The 18247-nt window shown below is 40.2% G+C and overlaps 1 protein-coding gene across 5 annotated transcripts in view; it reads right to left on the bottom strand.

Annotated features, from left to right (window-relative positions):
- Nucleotides 1–16647, bottom strand: part of MPDZ (multiple PDZ domain crumbs cell polarity complex component) — a 154515-nt gene extending 137868 nt beyond the window's left edge. For all 5 annotated transcript variants that reach the window (XM_057721662.1, XM_057721664.1, XM_057721661.1 and 2 more), the window contains exon 1: nucleotides 16562–16647. The gene's annotated coding sequence lies outside the window, so the exon portion shown is untranslated. The remainder of the gene's footprint in view (nucleotides 1–16561) is intronic.
- Nucleotides 16648–18247: the final 1600 nt, after the last annotated feature.

Below are 18247 nucleotides of genomic sequence, written 5' to 3'. Positions count from 1 at the left end.
AAGCATGGGGAACTGCTACTATGGCAGGTGAATAAAACAACACAAATTTTTCAGTTTTGATCAGAGCCTCAGAAAAGTCATCAGGTTTCAACCAAATAAATCATAAATCCATTGTTGAAAAAGGAATGTGAGATCTGACTGACAAGGTTTCATGCTATAAATGAAACCATAGTAACTGTGGAAAACATTTACAAATAACGAAAATATTTCTGGCTAAAATATTCCAGTCAAAGGAGAATAGAAATACTTTCACTTCAAACTCCACTAGAAAAATAAGCCAAATATGTGTGTTAAAAATTAAAAAACAGAAATGGAATCTATAATTTAGAAACCAGGAAGAAAAAAGATAGAACAAAGAATACTCAGCAATCTAAAAGAGGTTGGGAACAGAGAAAAGAAAAAAGACAAAAGCATAGTTAACAAAAGACACAAGAGGATTGAAATAACTTCAAATACCCATATTCACAACAAATATAAATGGACCAGACTCACCTACTAAAGAACAGACTCACAATGCACACCTCAAAAATAAAAATGAAAGTTGCAGAATAAACACAGTTTGATGTCACTTAATTTATAATTTTTTAAAAACATAATATATGCTACATATAAAGAGGTATATATGTGCTTTAATCATTTCAACAATGAATTAAAAAGAGAGTCTAAAATTATAGTTATAGTTACTTCTAGGGGTGGACAGATGGAAGTGGCAGCTTTAGATCAGAGAGAGGTCAAAAGGGGACTTTAGCTTTCTCTAATTTTTTAAGGAAACTATACTTTTAGAATGTTTTAAACTTATATATGTAAAAAGTAATTGGGTTGAAACATTTATGGATAAAATGGTGAAACATCTGGGATTTGCTTCCAAAAAATGGAAGTGAACAGAAGAAATAGGACTGGCCCTAAACCTGTGGCTGTTAAAAACTTAATGATGGATACATGAGGATTCACTGTAACAGCATACTGTAAAATGTACATTTAAAATTTTTCATAATAAAAATTAGTAAAATAAAAGTGTCAGTAAACATGAAAATGTTAATACCTAACTTTGGAGGACAGCACTAGAGCTGATTATTTCCTTCTTTATTCACAATATTTTTCAAATTTCTCCCTATCATCCTTCCTCAACAAAAAAAGAGTTCACTTCAAACAACTAAATTACTTGGAAAATTTTTTTACCATTGGTAAATGCTACCAGAATGATAATTTCTTCAGGCTAGATTACTTATACTCCAACAAAATGAAAGGAAATATTATGAAAAGACTTCTTCAAAAATTAGGATCTCATAAGGAATTTTCATTTTTACCATTAAAAACGAAGCTTTATTCTGATTTTCTGATGGCTACTCTGCTCCTAGTTTTACCAAGTCCTTTCAGATAGGAGCCTCAGAAGCAGACCTTATGGCCCCGGATGAGCCAATTCCTTGTGAGAGAGCGAGCTGCAGGGCAAGAAGTGATGAATGACTGTTGGTGTTTCATTTTTGAATATACACACGGTGCAAACCAAAACCCCCACCCTTGGAAATGAAGGGTGAATCCAAGAGAGTACATAAATATAAATCTGTTTCAGTTGAAAGAAAATTCATCTTTCACATATATGCAAATAAGGATTCGATATTATGAACAGTCACATAATATATCTCAGCCAATACTATACTACTGGCAAGTGGCATATTAATCCACAATTATGTGGACATACATAAATTACAATCATTACTTTGACCAAGAATCCACATACTCTAAACAAATTTTGGTGAAAACAATATCTTATTCCTTTTCCTATGAATTCCCTAAATAGGGAGGAAAAAAACCTATTCAGAAGGAAAATACATACAATATAGATATTAGGATATTTTATTACTTCTAGATACACTTACACAACAATGTGTTTATACTGACAAACATGTTCATTGGTTGTATTTTGGTTTTGAAAGCTACTTTTTTCATTTTTAAGACTGTTGGCCCGGGGTGAATGGCTAACTGTCCTTTCAAACAGTATAACATGTTCTATCCTTATCTGCAGATTCCCTAAAAGCACAAAGATACTAACTCCAAAAGGACATCTCACCAGATTAATATCCACTTCCAGAATTACACATTTTAATTATATTTTGTGATGCTTTTGGGTCAAGTTGCCTTATTTACTGCTCACACCCAAAGATGAAGTCCGTTTTATGGTTGAAAGGAGCCCCCAAAAACATGTAGGTCACAGACAAGCTCAAGTTCACTGAGGTTTGGTTCTATAACAAATCAGTGGTGTGTCTGGAATTAGAACCTCAGGCTACTATATTACTCAACTGACTATCTGAAAGGCTAAACTCTTTTTTTTAATACTAGACAAATCAATTCTGTTTATATTCCATTGTATTCCCTCTCTCTCTCTCATACCTTCTCTCTGGGCACCCATTTTCACGTATTTTCCATCTATACTGTTCTCTCTTAGTACATTCCTATAGGACAGGGACCCTCTCCCTGAATCAATTCACACCAAATATGGTGACTCAGAAAAAAGATTTAGATGCTTCTGAGAATGAAGATTTAGCCTCTTCTGCTCTCTCACTCCCTAGCTAAACTCAGAGGAATTTATGTTGTTGGGCATTTTGGCCCTGCTTGCTACCACATTTTTAGTGTTAAGAGCCAAGACGCACCAGGCTGGGCACATTTCTTGGACAGAACCAGGCAGGAGGATTCCTCCAAGGGCTGCCCTGCAGGCGAACAACACCAGATCCACATCAGACTCCAGACGCAGCTAGCTGCTCATAAAGCACTCATTCCAGCCACATAATAGTCTTGGGGGAAACCAAAAATGTGCAGGAGGATTAACTCTGTGCCACAGAATTCTCAGGTGTTATTCCGACACCTGGCAACCAATTCTCCAGAGAAGTTACTTCAGGCCCCTGCCTCCTGCCCTTTTGCCTGCCTGGAATAAGGCGATTCTCCAGTGGGTCTGGCCAACAGCGTCCTTGGTGCTTAGGAAAAGCATGAATACTCAAAGCGACCCCATGGGACCGTGAAACATGCCCTGCAGCTGCTCTGTGTTAGAACTGATGAACTGCAGGAGGAGGTGACAGATCTCTGTCATTCCTGGCTGCCCTCTCAAAAATGATGAGTTTGTGAGATCTCAACGACGATACTGTTGCAGAACAAAACAACAGGTGGCTCTGTCAGTTGTGACTCAATGATTCCTTAGGTAAAGCCCTAAAGAACAGTGCAGAGAGACAATCTTCCCAATACAGATAAAACGGTGGAACTAGGAGATGGGAGGTGAGAATATTACAACCATGCTGCTTCAGCTTACCTCCCCAACCAACTAATTCATGCTCTTCACCAAAGGTCTATTCTAGGGCTTTTCACCATAACTTTTAAAATAACTCTGCTTCCACCATTTCCAAATTGTTTCTCCTGTTCTGGAACCTTTCACACAAAAATGATGAAGTGTCGTCTATCAAATAGCCTATTTAGCTATCATTGAGCTATAAGTACTATACATAATTAGATATTTTTATCTTTCCCCATCAATCAGTGCCTCCTAAATTCAGTTTGTGGCTTTCATGATTTCCCTTTGCTGAATCTGGATGGGAACAAAGGTGAAGTTTACAAACTTTACTCAGAAACGGGCAGCCTCAAATTTCAAATAGGAAATCCCCTGGGAAGAAGACAGCATATTTAGTGATATTTAACACGGCTGTTTTCCTCTACTGGACTATGCCTGTGGTGACTAGAGGTCTGCATCCCCTGTTGGTTTAGTGCGAACCCTTTGCACAGAGGAGTATCAAGCACGTACTGAGAAGGGCTCGTGAAAGATCATGCTCTCTCTCTCTGAGCCCATTCTTTGCAATACTTTTCATGGAGCAATTTAGAACCCTTAAGTTTAGCTGACAGAAGAAATTGGTTCATTTTTCATAATTACTAATGCTTAATAATTTCAAATATCTTATTTGAAAGCATGAGAAGATTTTGTGAGCTTTTACTCTTTCCAAAACAACTTGCTAACACCACATTTTTCAGATACGGAAGCAGAAGGTCAAAGAGATTACTAACTTCCCCAAGGTCACATAACTCAGATCTCGTATTAAAACAATCATATTTCTACAGCCGTTATTATGTGTGGGTACTGAAAAGTCTTAAGTAATAAAACATAAACATTTATCTGAAGGTTTCAGCCAAAAGTTTAGTCTTAATTCAGCTATAAGAAGATTCAGGGGCAGAGAAGAAGAAGGGAGAAATAATAGGTTTAAAAATCTTACTCCATCAGATTGGGTGCCACCTAACTATTGTAAACTCCCTAAACAATAAACTGTTTCATTTTCCATGTCATTTTGCTGGTTTTTTTTTTAAAGCAACTTTATTCCTCAGGTACAAATTCAACACCAAATACTCACATCAAGAGCCAAAGGTTTCCAAGTATATATTCACCATTGGAATACCTAAAATGTAGGTTTGGCATAATTCAAAAAGACACATGCACTCCAATGTTCACTGCAGCACTATTTACAATAGCCAGCACATGGAAGCAACCTCAATGTCCATCAACAGATGAACGGATAAAAAAGATGTGGTACATATATACAATGGAATATTACTCAGCTGTAAAAAGCAATGAAACTGGGACATTTGTAGAGACATGGATGGACCTAGAGACTGTCATACAGAGTGAAGTGAGTCAGAAAAAGAAAAACAAATATCATATATTAACACATATATGCGGAATATAGAAAAACGGTACAAATCAACTGGTTTGCAAGGCAGAAATAGAGGCACAGAAGTAGAGAACAAACATATGGACACCAAGTGGGGAAAGTGGGGAGAGTTGAGGGGGAATGAACTGGGAGATTGGGATACCAAATTGTACACTCTCAATATATGCAGTTTATTGTATGTTAACTGTAGCTCAATAAAAGTTCTTAAAATAAAAAATAAATAAATAAATAAAATGTAGGTTTGGTTGTAATCTACAAACTAAAGCAATAATTTGTCATTTAAGACTTCTCAAACATGGTATTCAAAAACAACTAATAATAAAACTGCATATGAGTTGATTGCTATTGCATCTACTATCACTCTTTCAGAGAATAAAATAGTTTCCACAAGTGAGTTTTTTAGACAATGAACCGGCATTATTTTTACTGTTTGAAATGAAACCATTTATGAAATAGCTTTCATGTATCTCTTTCTTCTTAAACAGAGCATATGTGCTTCCTAAACACGGATGTTCTTTTACTCCTACCACCAGCTCCATATTAGATACACCCATTTTCAAGAAAGCAACTTGAGACTCAGAAAGACAAGTGTTTTTTCCTACATTCACGAAGCTTGTAAGTAAGAGAGCTAATATTAAAAGCCCATCCAATTCTGAATGACATCAAAGCCAAGTCCTTTCCACCAAATTATAGTTCTGTGCTCTAATAATAATACTACAGGAAAGAAAAAAGTTATTTACCTTCAGATGAAGTAGCCTCAGGCAGCTAAGCTTTCAAATTTCCCAGGCTGTTTTATAAAGCTCTCTTGAAAGAACGCTCTAGCATTTTACTCGTTGTGAGATCCTGGGCAAGTCACTTAACTTCTCAGAGCTGCTGTTGGAAAGTGAGCATTAACAATACGTATGCAAAGTGCCTGGAAGTAACAGGCATACAAAAGCTGCTGCTATTATTATTTTGCCTTCTAGTATCTGCTGTTTCCAATCTGCTATGTAACTCCTTAACACCAGCGAAAACTGATCACTGACTAGCAAACTGAACCATGTCTTAACTCTGCAGTAAATAAAGCATGCAGCTTTAGGATAGCTTTCCCATTGCTGAAAACTGTATGAACTTTTTGTACGATTGAGGATTCCCAAAATCACTCCCTCTAAAAGACTTCAAAGAAGTAGAAAGGAACCGAAAGAAACTGCAAACGCCAAAAATTCAGCTTCGTCAAAGAACTGACACTTAAAAATATGAAGTTATCAACCAGAGAAGACAGAGACAGAGGGAATAGATTTGGTGTCTGGCTAGACACAGATAAACAAAGGGGAGGACAGGAAGAAAAAATAATGAGGTGAGGAAGCTGAAAGGGAGAAGAGAGAGAAAGCTGGAGTGCAGCAAGGCCATTTAGAAAGCCCTGAGAAAATTCCCTAGCATTCGCCAGGCTAACAGGAGGTGGAAGGGTGCTGACTAAGGTCACAGATGCCCAGGAGAACAGAATCATTTCCCTACCAAAGCCAAAGTGAAATCTGATCTCCAAGGAAGAACTGCCACTCTATCTTCTTTCACCCACCAAGTAGCAAACACAGTAAAACTCATTACATCTGAGTCACTGTCCTTCTGATTCAGTTGTCAAAATCTGTGAGATAAAGTATGTGAAAGTGCTTAGAAAATGGGAAGTATTATAGAAGAATTAGGCATTATTATTACTAACAACAGTTTCAGCATCAGAATGGCTGACATTGTTTCCTATTTCTAATTTTAAGAAAATCAACGACAATGAAAAATTACATATACACAGTACTATTTTAGCGAGTTTTAAATACGCGCTTACATTTCCCTAGGCATAGAGCACAGGCAGATTTAGCATGAAGCCACTTGCATAGGATACTTCCATTCTCATACAAATAAATATACACTTTCACACCTAATTTTGTATTCATAATTTTTGTTTTTTTTAATTTAAGAAAGCCATCCGAAATGCTATAAACTTTAAGCCCCCCAAGATCTGTACTGTCTGCCTCTATCACTGAAGCATATGGCAAAGCAAAACAAAGACAGGTACCTAGCTTCTGAGTTCTCAATTTAGTAGAAAACAGTAAGCGATGACACTGCAACAAGATGTGCTAAATTCTGGGAGAGTACAAAGCAATCCAATGCTGTGAGAATGAATCCGAAAAAATTGGAGATGTGACCTTTGAACTGTCCTGAAAGACATGCAACTTAGGAGAATATGAGAGACAGCCAAGAAAGGGAACTGCATCCCTTACTAAGAGAAGAACATCTGCTAAGGCAATGAAACCAGAGAATTTAATGACAATGGTTCTATAGCACAGGGCTACCACACAAGACAGGAGCGAGGAAAGCAATGTTTCCATGGCCTCCTTGGGACTTCGCCCTACAGGGGGATAGCACTGCATTTTAGATACATGGGGCAGAGGTGGCAGGGAACGGGAGGGGGGAGGGGTACTAAAATTTATTTTCTGGAAAAACAATTCTGGCAACAGGCTAAATAATTCACCAAAAATAGAAAAGAACTAATAATAGTAGAACCAGATGTTAGGCTGTTAAAACAGCCCAGTCAGAAAATAATGTGAGCCAAGATCAAAGTAGTGGCAAGAAAGAAAAAAAAAAGGAGATGATACAGATATATTCACTAGTGAGAATTAAAAGGATTAAGGACCACTAGATGTATGTTGGGGGCAGGCATAATGAGTGAGTGACAGCAACAGAGGTTGACTCTTAATGTTTCTAATCTGGGAAACCAGAAATATTGGAGCATCATTAGCTTAAACGGCAGAAAGAGAAATATCATTTAGAGGAAGGGGTGGAAATGCATTCCTTTTGGACATAGTGAGCTTGAAATGTCTCTAGAAAACAGAAAGTAACAGAACTTTAAGTTCCATGAGGATAGGAATTTTTTTCATTGTTGCTGGTTCCTTTTTATCACTGGGCTATATCACCAGCCCCAGAAACAGTGGCTGGCCCAAAGTAGACACTCAATAAATATTTGTTGAAAGAGTGAATTAACTACATAGGTGAATCTAAGGTGAAAAGAACTTGGAGATAAAAAAGTCAAGGAATCACTGGCCTCGAGGTATTGATGAAGATAAAGGAGATTCATCAGGGAGAAGACAGAGATTAACAAAAGAGGAGAACTGGGGTTGGAACCCTGGGAAACATGAACACTTAAAAAGAGAATGTAATGCATAAGAATTATTTCAGGGGTAAAAATCAATTAGATGTAACGACTCTTCATGCTTTGTCATTCTAAACACATACTACACTCACAAAACTCCCACTATGGCCAACATGCTAGGCCAGGTTATTGTTTATTTAGCTGACCCTAAATAAGGCTTATTTAATATCATTTTGGTTCCTATACTAATGTGAAAACAAATTAATTATGGAAGATAACCTTAATCAAGTCAATTAAATATAGAAGATCAAAATATCTTAGACATCAAACAATCACTTGTGAAAATAAATTAAAAATCCTAGTGGAATCAAATATATTCCAGCAAGCCTCAAGATGAAATAATATCTACATACATGAAGGAGAACACACCTAAAAAATATAAAATCAGCCATGATGCTCTCTTATTTACCTCCATACTAAACCAAAACAAATTCACCTCTGGATCTTCCCTTAACTGAATATGCAAACGCTCAAGAAAAAATTAAAGTTTGTCCACAATAATAAAAGCAGTGTTTTCCATTATCTGTACTAAATACTCGCTAGAGAGAACCCTGTATCCTTCTGACAGCAAAGAGATGTCACTGTCTAAACCAGCTGATAAGCTTGTCAGGCAGTGGTAGTCTACACTGCTGAGGAAAATCAGCCAAAGAGATGACAATTTACATCATGCTGGCAAGGTTCCAAGTTGTTCAGATAAGGGAAAATTATACAAAGAAGTCCAAATTAATATGAACCGACCTGAACACAAACCTTAGCCCTATAAGATAAATAAGCATGGACCAACTCAATCCCCTAATTACTAATTCAGAGATACTGTAATAGGCTACACTATTTAGTTACCCTATGTAATTACACAGAACTCACTAAGGCCATCTTGACAACTTGCTATTTCCTCTCTGAAAACAGTTTAAAAGATCTTCTTCTCTTTCAATAAACATGACTATTTGCTTCTTAACTCATCTACTATTTAACTACATGAACTGTGTTTTACTATGGTACTCCAAGGACTAAGTCTTAAAACTAAGATTATAAGCCAACTTTTACTTTTGTAATAATCCAGAGAGCACATCTGCTTTAAATGGTGTTGCACTGGGGTTTGTGTTTTTTGCTGTCTAGCCATTTAATTTCAATCAAGTGATAAGAAAGTAGAAACAAATATATAAATGCTAAAAAAGGCCAGATAAATCTCAATGACCCTAGTAACAACAACATGTTTTCACAATATAATAGCAATCCCCTCTCCAATTCTTGGTATGTCTGATGATCTTAAGTGTAACATATACTGAATGGCAATTATTTGGATAATTCAGACACCAAATTACTCCTTTGTTATCCAATTCATGATATGATTGTCACATAAAGTTATCACAAGGAGTGACCAATGAACTTACCAAAAATTATACGCACATGGGTCAGGAGAACTAGGCAAGCAGTCTGGAAATAAAGTTTGGGGCTCAATATTGAAACACTTCACAACGTAGTGTATAAAAGCTTGTGGAAAATCTCAACACTCACATGACTTTTTTTTTTTTTTTACTTAGTTGCCTATCTTTAAAAGTTAGAAAAATTTAAGTCTCCTTGCAATTAGCAGGGTTTTTCCTTAATATGATTCACATATTATGAAACTCCAAGTAACATTAACTAAGGGTATTAAATTTTATGTTGATTCAAAAGGGGCATGAATTTAAGACTGAATAAAACTATCAAATACAAAATTCTGACAAAACATACTTGAAACCAAGAACAAGTACACTACAAAACAACAGACAGAATATAAGAGAATTCTAAACTATTAAAAAAAACTCTGAATGGTATACCATACAATGAACGAGTCCTCAGCAATAAACAGTAAAAAACCATGAGTAAAGGCAACATGGATGAATCCTAAAATACACAGTGAAAGCAGTCAGACAAAAAGAACACCCTGTATGATTCCATTTATTTAAAGCTCTAGAGAATGCAAACTAATCTATAGTGACAGAAAGCAGATCAGTGGTTACTTGGAGATGCGGATGTAGGAGAGGCAGGAAAGGATTACCAAGCGGCATGAGGAAAATCTATGGGGAATGGATATGTTCACTGTCCTGATTGCGAGGATGGTTTCACAAGGGCCAAAATTCAACTAACTGTACACTTTCAATATGTGTATCTTATCATATGTGAACTAAAAACTATACCTCAATCAAATACTTAAAGAAGCCCTCCCCCCTCCTTGAAAAAAGAGCGGAGCCTAAACATCCTGAGTTTAGCACTCAACAGACATTCACTGATTTTCACAGAGCTGCCTAAGGGAGCAATCATCCAGGCCCACATATATATATATACACACATACACACACATATGTACATCTACTGGTGTATATGTGTATATATATACACATACACACATATATATGTACATCCTGTAAATGTTATCAGTGTAAAAAGGCATTCCAGTGCTGTACTTTTCTAAAAAGGACCAGGATGACCACATTCACTACTCCCAGGAAACCCAAGAGTGTAGCAGAAAGGTGGAGGGGGAGGGTATCAGGCAAAACTCCACTGAATCCTATAGCTAAGGCCCCTCCAGCGCTACAGTAGGAAATAAATGTTGCCCAGAGGCAGACTTCATGCTTGACTTGTTAAAATGAAATACCCTTGGAAGACTTAGGGGGAGAAAAGGGGAACATCAGGTCTAAAACGTTTTTAACTTTATCCAGAAATGCTTTAGAGAAACAGGACCTGTTAGGGAAGCCGGGTGGCTAGCAACATATAAGAGAAGCTGGACATACATTGTATAGATCAGAGAGGATCTTTTAAATTGTAGAATGATCTTTAATATTTACAGTTCTGTCATCACAGTGCTGTCAGTTTCATGATGTGTTATGAGCACAGGATAACAGATTCCCATGACCATTTTCTTCGGTCAGTTCCCTGAAGTAAGGCATGCTAGGGACCACCTATTACATAATGTAAAGTTACTCCAAAATTAACTATAGATCTGTGGAACATTTAGTTTTAAGCCCAGATCAAGATTTAAAAATGCATTCTCCACTGACGTCCTGTGTGCCTCATGGTAGTTAGCCATTATTATACCTCCTCAAAGAGTCAAGGGACATTGATTCAAACAGATGCTATTAATGTCAATTCAAATGTATGGATGTTAAATAATCTCAAATCATATTATCCTCACTGAGAAAAAGGGCAATTACTGAGCAATGACCATACTTGTTCATTTGTATATCAAAAGAAGTTAATCATCCTCATTTCACAAAATACACGTTTTCTTTGGGGAGGGACAGTACCTAGGTGACAGAATTACAGCTAGGTTTCCTGCTTCTTTGCACTTGTGTATGTCATCCATATTTTCAAATGTGCTTTTTTATCATCAAAAACAGTTACTAAAAGAATTACCTTATGTATTTTTACTATAACTAGTTTTAAAACATAAGCAATGGAATAAATGAAAAGTATCACAAAACATATTCATACTACCAAGATTAAATCATCAACACAAACTAACTACATTTTCCTTAAGTTTTTGTGCTTTTTTTTGTTGTTGTTGTCTAATAGCCGATGTTTCTGTTTTTTCCTTTCTTACAAGTGTTTTCTTTTTCACTTTCCTCCCCTGCGTTTATTTATAGCACCTTAGATCTGGAGTGGTTTACAAGAAAATAACAATGAATGTTGATCTTGCAGATATAAATAAAACTAAAAGGAGGATAAAGATAAGAATTCCCTAGACCAAACAAATTTAACCACCACAGGCAAGAAGAAAAAAAGCAAGAGTTTAAGTCTCATTTTACCTTTTTTTTTTTTTTTTTTTTAAACTCAGCTGTCCAAATTTGGAAAAAATGCTTTAACACTTCTCTAACAAATGTAATTTTATCACTTCAAAAAGTTTTTGCTAGTTTATGACATAGCATATAAGTTACTTTTTAGATTATATTTTTCCAAAAAGGGGAAGAAACTTCTGGGGAAAAAAGACTATGCCAAATATTTACCCACAAAACATGTATAGGATACACACATAGTTTTTAGGTCAGTGTAATTTAAATAACAAATTTTACTGTTTTAATCACATTCCAAAACCATCATGAGATGTTTACAATGCTGATATTTCATCTTTGCCGAATTTAATGTTTTACTCATTCTGTGAGAGACAGAAGAAAAATATTTTAAGAAAATTGATGCTTTCGTGAAACACTTCAAAAGGAAACTAATGCTCTGTCTACAGAAAGGAAGGGCCAATTTCCCAGTGAACACCAGAAGAAAGAAAACAAGTGGCCTCCAACCAAAGATAAAATACTTTTTTCCTCACATAGCAGTTTCCCTTTCTTTCCAAACATCAAATTACCACAGTAATGCTTGGTTACAGCACCACAATAGCCTCCTACAGGACCTCCCTCCCTTACCCTGAACCCGTCCAATTCTTCAAGGGCTCACCAGTTTACAACCTATAGTCCCTGAGAGGCTTACAATCTCAGTAAGAATTTGTTATGACTTGTGTCCCCTCAAAAATCCATCTGGGAGTCCTAACCGCCAGTACCCAGAATGTGACTGTATTTGGAGAGAGGATCTTTCAAGAGGTAACTGAGGTGAAATGAGGTCACTGAGGTGAGCCCTAATCCAGCATGACTGGTGTCCTCTAGGACACAAACTTACACAGAGGGAAGACCATGTGAAGACACAAGAAGACAGCCATCTGCAAGTTGCCAGCAGGCAACCCTATGCTGATGTTTAATTTCTTTAATCCCTGTAATTTTACTACATGTAAAATCTTTTTATTCTTTCCTCTGTGTGTCTGTTTTCCCAACTAAAACAGTACGCTTCTGGAATAGTGTATTTATTTTGTGTTCTCCCCAGTGCCTAACCCAATACAACATACCTCCTAGTCCATCTATTACTACCTACTCAATGAATAGCAACCTCAGATCTTCTTGCGAAGTGTTTCACAAGAAGGCAATGATATGAGTTTTCTCTATCTAGAAATAGTTCTTCATCTCCTTATTCTTATTCACCCACCAGGAAGCCCGCTATAATTATTTAATCATAGTACATCAACTTTACCATACTAAACATCATTTCCCAACTGTATTTATATTCATGCTCTTTTAAGCAGGAAACTAATTTACAAGAGAAAATAAGAGCTTTCTTGTTATAAATATGGGGTTGATAATGTATATAACAATATCAAATAAATTCCTACTTTAGGCCAAATGTGTTTTAAGAGCACATATAACTGGGAAATACAACTGGTGAAATAATCACCATTCCCACGCACCATCAAGCAGTCCTGAACTCCACGGAAAGTTGTTTGCTTCTTTATTCTGAATCACAGAATCTTTTGCTGCTAGATGTGTTGTTTGCTCTAGCATATATGGGGACATGTCCAATCCAATATGTCAACTCTGCCTGAAGATATTTTATGAGAAGCACAGAGTGCTTTGTGCATATTATAAATATACAAAAGAAAGCCAACCTGCAACTCAACCTGAGTCAAGTCTATGATGTCAGACTTGGAATGTAATCTGGATAAAATAATCTGCTCTTAAATCGGGACTGTATCTTCCAGGCAATTCATTGTTACTCCCCAGCTTCTAAATCCCTTAATCTGAACCCTAGACAATGGGTCCATTTTTTTGTTTGTAAAGCAGAGCCTCTCCACGCAGCAGCTAAATGCTAAAAGTCTGAATCAACGCAAAATTACATTTCGAGGATTTCCACGTCTCCAAGCACCATGCCTTGCACAGATACAGTAAACTCTGGGGACAGCCTCTACCCCTCACCATATACGTGCATTTAAAAGGTATCTGAGATGCAAAGAGGACTTCAGAGGCCAAACAGGGCATTGTATACATGATAGGAATTTGGAGCACAATAAAGCCTGACTTACATCTTTCCCCTCCCTAGCAACAACAGTCAGGAGGCTCAGGTGATAAAATGAAGGAGTATGTTAAAGGGAGAAAGAAAACCAGAAACAAGAGTGGGGAAAAGAAATAATGAAAGGAGCCAAGGAAAGGGAGGGAACACATGTAAGAGGTATGGTACACACCTGAGCGATCTAGAAATAATATGTTGAGACAAACTTCAATTTTTCATTTGTTTTTGCAAATGAGGTAAGCAAGAGGAGTGGTAAAGAGTCAAGGGGCCCCCCAAACTAGCTTTTTGCCCAAATGCCAACTTGCCTGTGGAGAGAAACTTATGACATCCCCTAACCCCTGCCTCTCTTTACCTAAATAAGCAAAACTGCAATCCTCAAATCTGCTCAGGTAACAGAGCAGCTAAAAGTCACCAGAACTCACTACAGAGCACCCTGAGATATAGCTATCTACATTAAACTAAATACAAAATTTCTGCTAATCAGAAATGCAGCCCAGATTCTAAAAAAGAAAGATATCAAAAGGTTAAGAAAACTTTTTGAGAGTGAAACACGGAAATGAGAAAAATCCAACACATTAACTTAATTTGTCCGTCTATTGGGGAACAGTCTACCAGTTCACAGGACACCAGAAACAGGGCCTGAAAGGCAATGAAACTGAACAATACACTCCTCACAAGAGGGAGCATATCAGTGATACTTCTGTGGACTGGTCTTGATTGGCAACTTTTTCCGTAGAGTAAGATAGTAAATTTTTCAGACTTTGAAGGCTATCCATGTCTATCTCAACTATGCAACGACTCAACTCTGCCACTGCTGCTGTGAAAGCAGCCACAAACAGTAAAAATGAGTCACAGACAATAGGAAAGAGCGTGGCTGAGCTCCAATAAAACTTTATTTGTGGGCACTGAAGTTTGATTTTCATACAATTTCCACATGTCATGAAATGTTATTCTTTGATTTTGTTTTTCAACCAATGAAAAATGTATAAACCACCCCTAGCTCTTAAACCTTAGGGAAAAAACAGGCTGCAGCACACAGATCTGGTCCATGGCCTTTAAGTTTACACACCTCTGCTTTTAAGGATCTTCATGTGAACTGGGGCGGTGGGGGTGGGGAGGGGGCAGTGTGGGATAGAGCCCAATTTAGATAAACCTGGCCCATTAGCAAGCAGGAAATCTGGGCATCCCAGACAAGATTATTCCCACCACCCTCTAAACCCTCTCGGCCCCTCGCTCAGGCTAGGGCACAGGTGCATCCACAGGAGCTTTGCATTAGAATTCAAGACAAGGAACTTCAAGTTCTGTTGGGTCTTTAAATGCCACTGTTTACCTAAGTTCTACCAAGGGCTAAAGCATGTAATACACAAATTTAGATGATGCGATTCTTACAAAAAGTACATTGTAGTTACCTTATACTCAAATGTAATATGTAACCCCGAAACCCCACTCCATCACCTCGTACACTTTTCAGACTAGGCATTGTTGATTCTGTAAAAGGTAATCTAAATGAGGAATGTCTACGGAAACACAAAAGGGATGTTTACGCCACAGCTGTCCAACAAAGCTGGATGACAGAATCCGGCCGCTTTTCAGATTGTTCCCCTTCGACATCAAAAGAACTTGGAGAGGTTTCCTTCTAGGTTGGTGAAGTCAAGGTCCTCTTATCTGATGATATCTCTGCAACGTTAGCCGCCACCGGCACCCATTCCACCCAAGGTACACAGCGCCCATACCCTGGTTCTGCCCCAGCACAGCACCTCAGCAGCCCCAACCCCGGAGACGGATGGAGACGTCCCGCCGCCCCCGACTCGCCTCCGGACACTAAGCGGCGGCGGGCCAGCTCCCGCCTTCGCCCGGCCCCTCCTCCCCCTCTCCGCAGTCCCGGCTTGAATTTCCACGCGACCTACAGGAAAGAGCAGCCCGGCCTTTGTGCCTCTGCAAAGAACGCAAGAAAGAATTGACACCATCACCACCGCTGAAACACACACACACACACACACACACACAGTCTTCCGAACAGCGATTACACACACCCACCCCCAGTCTTCCGAACAGCGATTACACACACGCACACCCACCCACCCCCAGTCTTCCGAACAGCGATTCCCTGGAAACATCCGGCATCCCGGGGCTCCGAAACTGCAGACAAAGGCGCCCCACCAGCGTGGGGGGGGGGGGGCGAATAAAAGGGGAGGCGAGCGCAAAATGCTCCCCCCAACGCGGACAGCTGATGAAAGGGTACCGGCGCCAGGGGGAGGGGGGAGAGTGGGGGGCGGGTACCAGTGAGCCGCGCGCTCTGCGTGCTCCGCCGCAGCCGAGGCGAGAGACGCCAGTCTAGGGGCACGTCTCCCCACCCCCTGCCCACCCCCGCGTAACGATGGACGGGGCAGTGCGGCCCGGGGCGCGGCGACGGCTGCGGACAGCAACAGGCGCCCGCGCGCCAGGCCCGGGGTTTCTCTCCTTGGCACCCTTACTATGCCCCTCCAGGCGAACAAAACGACGAAACTTTTCAACCTCTTAGAGTCCACAAGAGCAAAAGAGGAGGAGGGCGGGGGCGGTGACGGGAAGAACCAGGAAGACCGCTCGGGGAACCGGCGAGTCGCAAAGGAAACTTCCAGACTCCATTCTTTTCGAGAGCCGAAGGAGCAGCAGCTTCTCGGTGGCGCCCGGCCGCGCGGGATGGGGCGAGCGCACACCGCCCGCCGCCTGCCCGCCCCGCGCGCCGAGCCTCTGGAGCCCGCGCACCTCCCCGGCCGGGGCGCGCGCAGGGCGCGGGGGCGCGCTCCGGCCTCCTGGCCCCGGTCCCGGCGCCGCTTACCCGGCTTGCGGCGGCCGCCCCCGGCGGGAACGCAAAGGGGCGGAGAGCTGGGGAGCTGGGGTCGCCGGGGACGCGGGGAGCCTCGCCTCGCCCACGCTCGCTCTCTTCTGTCCCGAAGTAACGGCCCGGCGAGGCGCTTCGGGATGAAGGCGCGCAGACGCTCCCGCGCGACCGAGAAACTTAATCCCGCTCGGCAGCCGGCAGCCCGACGCCAGCCTCGCGCGCCGCCGCGCCCCCTCCCCCTGCGCGCGCAGCACTTGCGCCGACCCGGGCTGCCGCGGCGGCGGCGGCGGGGCCCGGGCGGCCGGGGCTGCGTGACGCCTGCGGCCGGCGGGGCGGCGGGCGCGCCTCGGCCAATCAGGGGGCTCGGCCCCGCCGGCCGGCCCCGGGGTCTAAACAAGCTCCACCGGCGCTTGGCGGGGGCGGTGGGGAGTGGGCTCCTAGAGGTTGCTGGGGAAAAGCCGCGTGAGGCTTCGGTGTCAAGTAAAGAAACAGTGCTGTGAACGAGTCTGTCCCATGCCGTGTTTGAGATACACACTGAAAATTCTTTATCTGAAATTCGGATTTAACTGAGCAGTCTATATTTTTATTTGCTGAATGTGGCAGCCTGTGGAAACTGGCAGCCTCTATTTCTAGTTCTGAGGGTAACTTTTTTTTTTTTAATGCGGACTGCTCTCTGGTAGCTTATTGAAGTGATAAGAAGCGCTTTAATAAGGATGCTTGGGGGCGGGGCTCATCTCACTTTCCAAAGAGTAACTTTTTGCGCATCAATGTCCATTTTTAGACCGATGATCCAGCTGAAAAAAAATAGAGGAAGGGTTCAGAATTACATGGTGCCAGAAAAATATATTCATTTCTGTTTTGTGCCATTTAAGATTGTCTTTCTGATATCCTCAATTCCTGAGTCCCAGGAATCTTCTCTGGGGAAGAAAATGCTCCCTTTTTCAATACATAAGTGTATTAAAGTATACATCAAAGGATACTCAGAAGCCCAATTTAAAGTATTTAAAGAGTTTATTTTAATATCTTGCATTATAGATCTATTTTTCTTTGGCAGACTTGTAATTTTTGGTTTGTCTTAGAAAACTGATTTGTATTTCTACTATATTCACCAACTATTTAAGGAGAAACACAGTTTATAAAATATACAAGACTTCAGAGGGAAACTGGTTTGAGTTTTTAAATGGATATTTTCAGAAAGCTGCAAAAGAGAACATTGCCTGCAGATGACTAGGAGTTGTGTAAAGTGAGCTCCGTACCCGGGGTGGAGAAATTATCTTCAGCCCAAGGACCCTTGTGCTTTTGTAACCATATGAATCGGTGTAGATTTTCCCACGAGGGAAATAAAAACTCAATTTCTTTAGAGTCTATGGATATTCATTTCCTCTGGGTCTTTTGAAAATTAAAGTTAAGATAGGATAAAGGGAAAACTCACTTCTTACCTTTTCTCTTGTCTCTTCAGCAAATCTCTGTCTTGCATAACATTTCAGTCAGCACTCTCAGGTCTCTCCATTCTGAAAAAGAGAAAAGAAGAAAGAGAAGGGGAGAGAGAGATGAAAGAGGAAGGAAGGAAAGAAGGAAGGGGGAAGGGAGAAAGGAAGGAAGGAAATAATCTTCTTCCCAAACCTGTCTCTCCCCAGCTGCCACACTTTCCCCCTCTCCATCACAGTTGAGTTTCTTGAAACC

The sequence above is a fragment of the Hippopotamus amphibius genome, chromosome 2 (genome assembly GCF_030028045.1).
Source record: "Hippopotamus amphibius kiboko isolate mHipAmp2 chromosome 2, mHipAmp2.hap2, whole genome shotgun sequence".
Lineage (NCBI taxonomy): Eukaryota > Metazoa > Chordata > Mammalia > Artiodactyla > Hippopotamidae > Hippopotamus > Hippopotamus amphibius.
The sequence above is the reverse complement of the archived record's forward strand: the minus strand, read 5'-3'. Positions and strand labels throughout refer to the sequence as shown.